Consider the following 12,202-nt stretch of genomic DNA (forward strand, 5'->3'; position numbering starts at 1 on the left):
CAGTGATTTGAGAGCATCCTGGCGTTGCTCCATCCGTATCAGATGGCCTTCTATGTCCCTCACACTGCGGAAGTGTTGAGGTTGGGGGCTCATTGGGCCCATGGGAATGAAGGGCATGGCCTCTTCAAAGCTGTGGTCTGTGTCACCAGTATCGGGTCCACCCTTGTCAGCAGTGTTTTCGTCAAGACACCCTTGTGCATGTCCTTGTGACTGTGGTGCAGGTGCCACCGGGATCTGAGGTGGCTGCGGAGCAGGTGCCACTGGGATATGAGGCGGCTTTATTGCAGGTGCCACCAGGATATAAGGCGGCTGTGATGCAGGTGCCACTGAGATATGAGGTGGCTGTGGTGCAAGTGCCACCAGGATATGAGGCGGCTGTGGTGCAGGTGCCACCAGGATCTGAAGTGGCTGGAGGGATGCAACTGGGGTAACACTTTGACGTCTGCTTGTTGAGACTGTGGGGTCCTGTATCAAGGTGGTGGTGGTCCTTCGGCGGCAAGCCCTAGTGCCCCTCAATGAGGGAGTCAGAAAGGCAGGGCATCAGTGATGCATGTGGACTGATGAGACAGACATGAGTGCTTGGACTTTTTGATGACAGTGCTGTGTGAGGGACTGTAAAGACTGGAGGGGGTGTCTGTACTTCCGCTCTCTATATGGTAGAGGAGAGGCACAGAGGACCCCAGCCAAGATTCTCTATTATTGGTAACGTAGTCGAGCAATCAAGGCCTAGCTTCTCAGGAGGTGATGCAGGCTGGTTCTTAAGTACAGTGCAGTCCCCGAACCCCCACAAAGGAATGTCCACACACTGTATTACTGAAAACACAGTCTTTATATAATTAATATTCAAAGGTATGTACACGATCACAATAACGCACTTTGTACTTGGAAATCAACAATGATAAATCTATACAATTCTAAAGTGGTACCACCAATGTTATCAAATCTCATTAAAGTGCATCAACTGTACGGTTAAAATGTCACACAGATCAACAACGAGGAAACCAGCAATAGAGATAGGAAGGAACGTAAGATGGTTGAAACAATAGGCAGAATACCGGCCCCTACCGATAGACACAGTTCTGTGTGGAGATCCTCCCACCTGGGCAACCTGTAAAATAAAGATATATAGCACAAGCCCAGTGCATATATTGTTCAATAGCCTTGTTTCCTCCTATTAAAGTTTTACCCCCCAATGTACCTGGTGGAGTAGAGTTCTTCGAAGACGCGTCAAAGGATCCTTCTTGAGTGACTCCCTTTAAAGCAGGAGCCACTGATCATCGAGAGGCGTCGAAGATGGTGAACTTGTCGTCGACAAAGGCGATGAGAAGTTCAAGGGTGCAGAGACCCCTATGTCGATCCAGGCGGTGCTCATCAGCAACGTCCTGCGAGGATGTGGTGTGCGGGGAACCTCGGCGATGGATTGTTCAGGACCACAAAGAGTTTCAGAAGAACTGTGGCCCAACAAGGGCGTCGAGTCGTCAAAGACTTTGTGGCCTTCAGGTGGCGGGAAACCCACTGGCGGATTCTCCTCGGCGCGTTGGTCGTCCTCGACTTTCTCCGGCGGGACAAAGCGGTCGACTTTGCGCACAAGGGAGTCCTTGGATTCAAATGTTCTTAGGCAAAGGAGCGGGCGGCTCCGGTCGTCAGCGGCACGGCGTCAAGAGGTCCCCACGGCTGGGCAACACAACTTCGACGGGCCTCCAGCGGTAACACAAACCTGCGAACCCTGGTCGACGGCAATAGACTTTGACAGCGGCGAAGTCCGGGTGCTTTGCTTCATTCTCCTCAGCGATCCCATCTCGGGTCGGCAGCCTTTCGAGGGTCTGACTTCTAGGGAGCTTCGGCGAAGGTTAGCAGTGCTCGATGGTCCCTCGGAGCACGGGAAGAGGGCGCCTTACCAGGTCCTCTCTCGGATCAGTCCTTGATGAGTTCAGCAGCTTTCAGATTAGGTCGAAGCAAATGCAACAGCAAGTCTTCGTCTTCCAGCTGGTCGTCGAGGATCAGCAGTTCCAGTCACTCTTCAAGTGTAGACACAGTTTCTGAACAATTTCCAGTGGTGAGAGGTCCCCAGATATACTATCTTGTCTCTCATCCACACTGCTGGGCCACTCTCAGCAGCCAATCATACAGAAGGGCATTCATGCAGTCAGTCAGCCAATCAGGCACACAGTGCATTCAGGCCATCCTCCTCCCTCTCAGACACTCACAACAAGGAATGTGGATTGGGCCGAGTACCCAGCCATTCAACACTACACACTGCATTCAGGCCAGTTTCGGGCAGGGCTTTCTCAGTCTTTGTCTCTCATACCAGAAACCAGACAGCCACAACAAGAAGTGCATATTGGTCCCACACTCCATTCACCCAGGTCCCACCCACAGGGTGTACCCACAACATACAGTCACTGGGAAGGCTCCAGTCAGTCTGGACTGGACTTCACAACAACACCATATATAGAACTTACACCCAACAGCCAGTCAGGGGGAAGGGACAGAGTGAGGGCTTCCCAGGACTATGGGAAAACAAGGTAATAGGTGATAGAAAGCAAGAGGCCACAGGGGCCATCTTGTTTTCCATCAGGAATCAACTGATTCCAATGGCAGGGCCTGGGGATCCCAAAATGGAGGATACTCAGCGCACCTGTCAAATTCAGCATGGAGCTGCCACCAGCCCATACCCTGTCCTGCGGGCCACCCACAGGTGCCCAAAAACATACACTAGGGGCACAGGATTGTACCCCCACCCATGGGTGCCATAGGGGTATCCCACAGGTCCGTTCACCAAACCAAAAGAGAGAGAGCGAGAACTGCACCGCCAGGAGTCCCGCATGAACTCCTGCACAGAAAATACATCAGAACACACGATAAAAAGGCAGTAAAGGACAAGGATATGGAGGCCCTGTCCCTCCGATGCGTTTCCAGCATCACAGTGACCTTGGCCATGGGCCCTGTCTCACACATCTTGCTCCCTGTCCAGCCTGAAACAGCTCCACTCGTCCCTTGCTCAGAGGCCTGAGGCCTGCTGTAATTTTCCTAAACCTTTTTAATGCGATTTCTACATTGTCCACGCTATATTATATTCTCCATAGGTTAGTCACACTTGGCTGTGTCAGGTCCTATAGGTGCTCCTGCAGTTCCATAGGGTAATTCATGTTTAAGCATCTGCAAGCCTTGCTCAGGATCTCTTGTACCTTGCGGTTTCTGCGTTGCTGCATTTGGCCAATGGCAAAATCATAAAAGCAATGAGAGTATGTATTTGTATCTGCCCCTTAACTATGGAACGGTATGCTCGTGTTCTTCATGTATTCAAGTGTGTGTTTGTGTCACGAAGTGTGGATGGCATGTCTGCTTCATATCTAACGCTGCTATGTCATGGTGTCTCTAACAACGTCAGCAACATGGCTTCTTGGTACTCTTAGTCAAGGCTGCCATATAGGTGTCTATGACCATGGCCTGTGGCTCTTCATCCACACATGGATAGATCCGTACTGCACCTGGTCTGTATGGCTTCCTGAGGGGATACCTCTCAACGTATTTGTCAATGATTGGTGCACTTGGTATTCGTCCAAAATAGAACAGGTGATTTTGGTGTTTCCTGGCTTTTCGTCATGAATTTAGTGGGCAGGGGTTGGGGAGCGGTGGCAGGATTCCAACTCCCTCTTCATTATTTATTTAAGAATCTCCCTTTTAGCTATTTTAGGAATTTGAGCTTTTGTTTTGATATTTCTATGTTTTTTTTTAAAATAATGTGAAAATCTAATTATGTGTAAAGTTTCATAAACGTTGTAAGGGTTTTCTTCGTAAAAACCAAACACAAATAAAGGTAAATAAAAATAATATTAGGAGGTTTTATGCATTCTTGTTCTTTGGCATCCTCAAGATTCGGGATTGCAGGCTGTATTTTCACTTACCTCGGGTCATTGAAAATTGCAGTAGAGTACACAAGGCCAGAAGACAGAAACTCCAGGAGCTGCACTAGATAATCAAAAATAAATGTCACACTTTGGTAAACATGGAATGTTTGTGAGTGACAGCATTTCTTTAATGCTACTGAACAAGCATTCATCCTTCAAAAGCTGTTAGTGTGGCTTTGCCATGCTAATTGCTTTCAAAGGATAGGCATGCCCAATTAAGGGACAAGGAACCCACATGGAGTGGGGGGGGGGTCAACAAAGGCACCTGGGGCCCTCAAGTGCCCCATTTTCAGCGCAGTGTGTGTCTGTGTGTGTGTGTATGTGTGTGTGTGCCGCACCTTTAAGTGGGGCACACAGAGGGCCTGATTGCCCATGTCCATAGTATGTTAATGTTAAGTATGTTTGGATTAAGCCGCTATATAAATAACACATCATTATTATCATCATTAATATGGACAAGGCCAAAAGGGAATCCTATTCCCTCATTTGCATGGGGCACAAATCCATGAAAATGTGGAAACGTCTCCTCTTGAAAGACTGCCCTGATAGGTAACGGGCAAACACTCACTGCTGCAGAAAAGGCATTGGGTCCTTCTCAAATTCGAAGTTTGCTCATTGCAGTGATTTTGGCTAAATATTTTAGCTCAGGGGGCACACCTTGTGTTATCCTGCCTGAGTCTCTTCCAGCCATCTGAAATATAGACCGTTCCACCAAATTAGAATTTTCAAAACTCGTTGAACTATAATTGGTTGCAGGACTCAAATTAAGAGGGTCTTAGATACCTCCAATATGCCTGGTCCATTTAATCAAAATGGGGCACAGGGATTCCATTGAACAAACTCCCAAACATAGCTACAATAAAGCTGCATAGCATCACATAGATTCCATGGACCTGGTCACAGAATGAGCCCACATTATTGTGGAGATCCTCTTGTACCTCCTGTATAAAAGCTTGTGTACACCCTGATAATGCTGTCTTTGTAAACACAACACTGACCAGTGTTTCCTGTGAACTTTTCACCATAACAAACAGGAATTGTTGTGAAATAACCAGAAATATCTGTGGGTCAGTGTCAAGATCTGGATACAACATCAACACCTTCTTCCTCCTGGTCTGGTGAAAATGATGACCTTGCCTTCTGGGCACCATGCCTTTTCTCAGAACAGTGATTAACAGATGCCTGACTGTCTCACAACTGCAGGGGATATCCCAAGTATGAAAAAAACACACTTAATGGGAACTAATGGATTGGGAACCAACTAGTGAGGAGTCCAAGAGCCATCAAGAAATACAAGTTACTATGCTGCTCGATCGTGGCACTGTCCACCTGTTACCCTTGCAATGCTTATTAGAGAAACGACCTTGGCCGATAACAACTGTAACAAAATGATAAATATTTAACCAACACAACAAGGTAAGACATATTAGAACAGATCAAAGAACATAAGACAGAGGGCATTTTGGAGTCGGGAACATAAATAACCTTTTTTTGTTAACACTTTAATGGAAGAAACACCTTCTAGGCCCAACACCCTCATGCAACCAACAGTACTATCCCGAAAATAGCAGGGGGTACCCACACCACCATGGCTGACCTGACCACTGGGTGTGCAAATCCAGCCCTATGAACAAAGCTGACATCATGATACCACCAGCCCACATCACCATGATTCCTCTTACATTGGACCCATAGATGAGTGATGTCAGCCAGTGTAGGCCAATTTATTTAATTGATAGTATTCTTTCAATAAGTCAATAGTTATTTTTAATTCAATTTATTGAAAAGATTTTAATTATAATTGAAATTTGGAATTGGTTGTATATAAATGAATATATTGTATTATCGATGCTGAAAGGTTGGAATTTATTTTTCCATCATACCAGTGAATGAAAAAAAAAAGTCAATAGTGTGTCCCTAACAGTGCTCCATTTGGACAGCAGGCTACTGTAGTTTTTCCTGATCATTCCCTGTTAAAAAAATAGACATCTGTCATGTAGCACAAGTGCAAGAGTGATTTAAGACTCCTTGCTGCTTTGTCTGGGGATTATCTTGTTAGGAGTTCCAGCTATGAACCTATGTATTTCCTTGAGAAAACCCAGTCTATCTTGCCTACCATTGTGTGAGAACAATGGCTGGAAGAGCCATGATTGGCATGTAGCATTAGGGACAGAAAAAACAATCGCCTTATTTTGTGTTTGGAGGTAATTGGGCAGTGAACCAGCCGAATTACCGCCAAACCCAATTACCATTGCCACCACTTGGTACCATGGATTTACCACAGGTTTACAAGTGCTGGGAGAACATTGTAAGTCCCCACTTTTTGAGTCTGTAGGACTCCACAGGGATTTTAGTGGCAATAACAATAGTCATCATTCTGTTGTGGTAATTCTGCCAATTTTTGGCAGTGAAGTGGCAAATTCACCTGAATCTTTTTTGCTGGAGTTAAATCCTCCATTTCACTGCTAAATTCATACTACAGCAGTACAATAATTCATCAGTAATGGAATTACTGCCTCATTACCACCTTTCTTACCTACCCTTCTGTATTTGTTATGCGGCCCATTAATGTATGTATCTATGTTTGTATGTCAGTAAGTATGTATTGTATTTATTCAGTGTTAAACTAGTTGGTGAATGTCATTGATGCAGTTGTGTTTATGCTAGAGTTGTGTGAGTTGTGTATCATCCGCATATTAGTGGAACTTAATGTTGAGATGTGGGATGTGTTTCCCCTATTGATTGCATTCAGAGGTCAAAGATGACTGGGGTGAGGATCAATGCTTTCAGAAATCCACAGGATCTGGTGGAGGATTGAGATCTGCCATGACCCATCTGGGCAAGTTGCTTACTGAGTGGTAGGTATACAAATGTGTTGTTCCAAAGTAGTCAGAGAGGCTGAGCAGATCAGTAGTCCGTGTGGCACATTGTTCATATGCGATGCCCATGCCTGTCAATTTCAGAGATCATGTTCACAGATGAAGACGGGTGCAGATGGTATGACGTAAGCAGAAATAGGTAGGATATTCTTTGGCAGATGAGGCACCAATCTTTGTTGATGCATAGTAGGAATTCTGCACTAGACACAAGTATCAATACATATTCTCAAAAAATGCTTCAAAGCAGACCCTACATAGTTTGCACAAAAGGAAGTAGGGTGTGTAGCTTCTAGTACGATAACAGTTGTTAACCACTGACACAATATATATCCTCCTTTGGGTACGTTTGAAGCATGAGCTAAACTTGACATAGAATGTCAGCATCCCACTTTCCGCCCAAACTCGGGATCAGGTGGAGTGGTAATGTAGCGGTAATAACGGTACCACCACATTTTTACTGCTCTGCCCAACCCCTGATGAGGCCTTAAACCTGGTCCTGCCAAAATGATTGGGAAGGCTGAATCGATATCTTAGAATGTGGCAGTAGTCTAGGAGTTTGAGGTAGGAAGCAGCACAGGTAGTTGTGTATATATGGTGGGTGTTCTTTTCATCCAACTGTTTTTCCACTTAACCCTTCCATGAATGACCGGTATGTGGGGCAGTATAATGGGGATGTGTGTGGGCTTCTTTAACACAGGGTGAGCTTGATACAACTTAAGAATCACTAGGAAGATAATATGCTTTAGGGAGGCATTGTGGTCTGGAGGAGTGGTGTGAGTGCTTCCTTGTGATTTAATATACTTGGAGGTGGGAAGGACGTTTGTCTTTATAACAGAAATCATCTTGAGGGCTGTATGAATGCTTGTTGGTTCTTTTAGGGATGTGTTAGTGCCCATTTCCATCATGGAATGTCCATTTCTGAGATGGTAGGGATATCTGTGGTGGGCTTTTTGTGAACCATTATTGTGGACAGATGGCAAATAATGTGTTTGCTCAGAAAGATGTTTTTATATATGTAATACCACATTCCTGCTTTATGTCTAGGAAACAAAAACGTAATTGTTAAAATGTAATTTTTTCTCTTACTGCAGTAGATACAAGCTTAATGTTTTGGTGGCATTATACTTGGCATGCAGACACAGGGTTGAATAATTGGACAGCTTGTCTGTTCTCAGGGGCCAAGACACAGACAATGTTAGAGCCAGGATCATATGAACAAAACGCTTGTTGCATCATGCGTCCAACTTAATCTGCATGTATGTCCACTGATTCTCAAAGCGGACCTGCATGCAGGATGTTTGCTCCGCAATTGCACTGGACATGCAGCTTGGTAAGCACGTGCGTAATACATTGGGCACCATTATTCAAATCAGCTTAATTGAACCGTGGATTTAGGATGGTGTTTTGTGCAAATTACCAGTGAAAGACCCGACAGTTCTCCTCATTGCCTATTTGTTTTTTTACCTTTAATCACCCAATTCCACCAGTGTGTATTGCGAGAAACCTGAGGGTATTCTCCAGAATTGAACTCGGGAGTCCCTTGTTCAGGCGGCTAGGGAAGGGCTGGCGCTCTCAGATCCCAACCCTGGGGGTGGTTGAGAGAGGGAGGATCACCTGGGTAGGGGAGCCCAGGGTTATGTTCGCGAGCCACGGTATTGCACCAGGGAGTAAGACAAAATATCGGAGACCGTTATGGGCTACTCCAAATCAATCTCCCTTCCTCGAGAAATATCTCCCTTACTACAATCCAACAATCCCTCCATATCTGGCAAATCCCCTAGGAGCCCAAACTCTGTTACATTTAAAAACCACAACTCCCAGATCCCTTGTTTTTCTGTTTCCTATCCAAACACTCCCGGTCATCTCTACGTCCCTCTGACTATGGTTTGTCACACTCCCAGTCTATTTGGAACAAACACTACCGTTCTCACAATCCTCCCTGTTTATTTCCCAAAAATAATCCTGGCATTCCCATTTGTTCCATACATCCTATGAATCTTGCCGTTCCCAATTTACCAAACCATCTCATTCGAAGGCTATAATTTTGTATAAAACTGTTGCCCCCTCCTATCCTATAGGATTCCTGGAACCCCTACCACCATCCTTTTCCAACCCGGACACATTTTCCAAATCATGATAAACACAGGACTAATAACCTTGGTTGCCTGACATGTCCCAACCCAAGGATCAGGCAAAGTCAGGAAATTGACCAAAGCCTCACACACCTAATGGTCCTTCCCTTTCCCCCACAGGGATAAAAGATGGTGTGCAGAAGCACAAGGTGAGCAAGGCAGACAACACATCGTGAGATCTAATTCAGCACAGCAGTTCAAGAGGAGAAAGACAGCGCAGACCGAGAGGGTGACAAGGAGAGAAGCGACCTTGCCCTTTCCGACCAAAGCCTGTGAAACCTCTGCAGAGGGAATCATAAATCCACGAACAATAGCCATCGTGTTTTGCAGTAGATGGCTATGGTACATGAGACCCTCTACCGCTGATAACTAAGCTGGGGAGAGACATGGGTCTCTGTGGTACCAACCTTGACTTGAAGGAGAAGAAAGTCAAGTGGTTCATCACAGCCGGTGAGTCAAGGGAAGAGCCATGAAACTGTGTTGAAAGATAAAAAGCCAACAGCTAATTTGAACTTTTGAAGAAGCATAAAGAAACAATTGATAAAAGAGGGGGAAAAACAGCTACATAGGGGTCCGGCAGCACGCGGATGCTCATGAAGGAAACTCTGGGTGATTACCCGAAGGTAGAAACTACTGTAACCAGAAGTTCTTGGGAAGAGGCGAAAAGAGGTCAAAGTGGTCATACAGGGGTCTTGTAAAATCCTTGGTACCGTCTAAAGTCTTTGACCGACAGATGATTGCGAAGCTATGGGAAATTAATCTCGCTTGGTGAAATGAGCTCATGAACAGTGTATTGTAAAGGTTGGCAAGAGTGAACCCGGCAGAGGGATGTCAATAGTAAACTGTTTGGTAAAAGTTGGCAAGAGTGAACCCGGCAGAGGGTTCGGAAAAGGGCAAGGCCTGAAGTCCCTATGATCAGTGTGTTAACCGAAGTAAACCCGACCGAGCGGTGTCCACGGTGAACTGTCTGTCAACGTTGGTGAGAGTGAACCCTGCAGAGGGAGGCCGACAAAAAGGGGTGAAGCCCGAAGAACTGTTTAAAAAGACATTAAGATTAATGAATGCAAGAAATTTTGGGAGACCAGGGGAAGTGAATTGTTCCCCTTGTCATTAGGGTCCGAGCCTGGCAGAGGGAGAGCCAGGGGTGGAAAGTTATCACCCTAAGTTCATTGAAAAAGGAACTGTTTAGTCGATTTGTTGAATGTGATTTTGTGAATGATCTACGCCCGGAAGAGGGAGACCCAGGGGTGAAGCTATGACCCAAAGTATACGTGGAACTGAACTTTGTGTTTGTTGGTTGGATACACTAAGCCTCGAAGGCAAGAGAGGGCCATCGAAGAACCGGATAGCTGATACAGAACTTTCGGCTCGCGCTGGGAAAGCTCCAGCGTGTGCTGATCTGATGTATGATATGATATTTTATTTATATCGCGTTCATACACAAGTGTTTCAGAGCGTGACCAAGCAAAGGAAGGGGAACAAGGGAGAACAAACACAGTGATCTTACTAGGCCCAGTGACATTTAGAACGTGCAAGTGCATGGAAAAGGGAAAGGGGGAGCGTGCATGGAAGGGGGAGAAGTGGAAAGTGCGGAACAGAGGAGAGAACAGAAAATAAATAGTAAGTGCAATAAATAAATAATAAAGGCAGTGAAAAGTGGTAGTGCAGCCAGCAAGTGGCAAGAGCAAGATTAGTCAAATAGGTATATCTGATAAGTGCAGAAGAAAGGGGGACTGTATGGGTACAGATACAGTTCCCAGTGCAAGGGGTGGCCCGGAGGCAGTGCAGGAGGGAATCAGGGTGAGCAGGTACCTGGGCCCTAAAGACAGAGGGTGGCCAGGAGATACACTTTGTCCCATGCTCAAAACATGGGGAAGGGAGACCCCTGGCAATCACATCCTGACTTATTATTTTTAAACACTTGTTTCTATATTGAAACGCTATCCCACACTCTTTCTGTAATTAGTAGTAAGGAATTGGCAATCATTTTGCTTTAGTATAGGCCTTTTTAATTTGACACAACGCCACAAGGACTGCATTTTTTTTCATTTGATGGTCGAAGCTTGCTCCCATCACAGATTTAGGTTTCGGTTGGGCGTTTTTACACCCTGCATTTATAGTTCAATGAACACCCTTGAACTGTGATCACTTGTGTCTGTCTTTACTGTTGCCACCATGTGTTTCTCACAGTATGTAGGAAAAACTGTGTGTCAACTCTCACAATGCACACATTTCCTTAAACTGAGTACATATTAGAAGACGAAAACTCTCAGAAATTGAATGTTCTGACAATGCTGTTTTTTACTTTCGTTCTAAAACAAGAGTTCTGCAGCAAAGGTTATATAATGTGTTTTTTATTATCCAAACAATCTTCCCAAATAATGGACTGATTTCTTCATATCACTAGAAGGATTACCTTATATTGAACCGTGAACCTTCTTTAAACCATGATGGATATATCATGTGGTGCACAGTCTTCACATATATGGCCAATTATTTATCAGAATGCCTCTCCCAGGTAAAACAAAATTTCATTTAACATTACTGACTCCTTTTAGAAAAATGCATTGGCAAAGACAATAATGCTGGTGTATGCAGCTTATTTAAATTTACATTCATAATTTGTAATTACAGTGGCCTTTTGCAGCACCCTGTTGATGTATTTGGAGGCCTCTCTGACAGGAGTGCAGCAAATACCCTGTTTGTGGTCAGGCTCAATTTACATTGTGTGTGGGTGTAGGAGCACCTTAAAACATTGAGTCAGATTTCCCAGATCCACGATCCAGCAAAACATGTCTTCCTGGATCCGGAACAATTTATTTGCACCCTTCAATTGGTTTAGTCTATTGGACTGCTTTAAGCAGCCTGGACTCAAACCAGGTTGTTAGGACCAGGGGTGAGACACTTACCCCTAAGACTACTTGAATGTCTGATCAGGTGTTTTGTTTAGATTGCATTCAGTGGCAGGAATAAGGCAAAGGGATTCATGTGCAAGACTGACAGAGGGCCCTGGGTAGGCAGCATATGGAGGTAGAACTTAGGGTGTGAGTAGTTAATGGCTGTCAGTAGTGCGACAAATGTTCCATGCTTTTAAGTGGTTTTGCTGATAAGGTGATTTCCTCAGGTTCACTCTGTTTGTAATAGTGGGAAGTCTGCTCTCCCCCTCCGTTCATGCATCCCTTCCAAAATAAAATGCTCGTCAGTGCCCTTTCCAAAGTGTTCTGCTCTCTTCTTGCATCTACTACTTTCTTCCATTCCATAAACTCCCACACTGTTTTGA

General features: G+C 45.1%; 1 protein-coding gene across 2 annotated transcripts in view; it reads left to right on the forward strand.

The window, feature by feature from the left end:
- Positions 1-12,202, forward strand: part of GAS2 (growth arrest specific 2) — a 1,136,685-nt gene that overhangs the window by 256,887 nt on the left and 867,596 nt on the right. The gene's annotated exons all lie outside the window — the stretch shown is intronic.

Source organism: Ambystoma mexicanum, chromosome 11, assembly GCF_040938575.1.
Source record: "Ambystoma mexicanum isolate Mex_15411 chromosome 11, UKY_AmexF1_1, whole genome shotgun sequence".
Lineage (NCBI taxonomy): Eukaryota > Metazoa > Chordata > Amphibia > Caudata > Ambystomatidae > Ambystoma > Ambystoma mexicanum.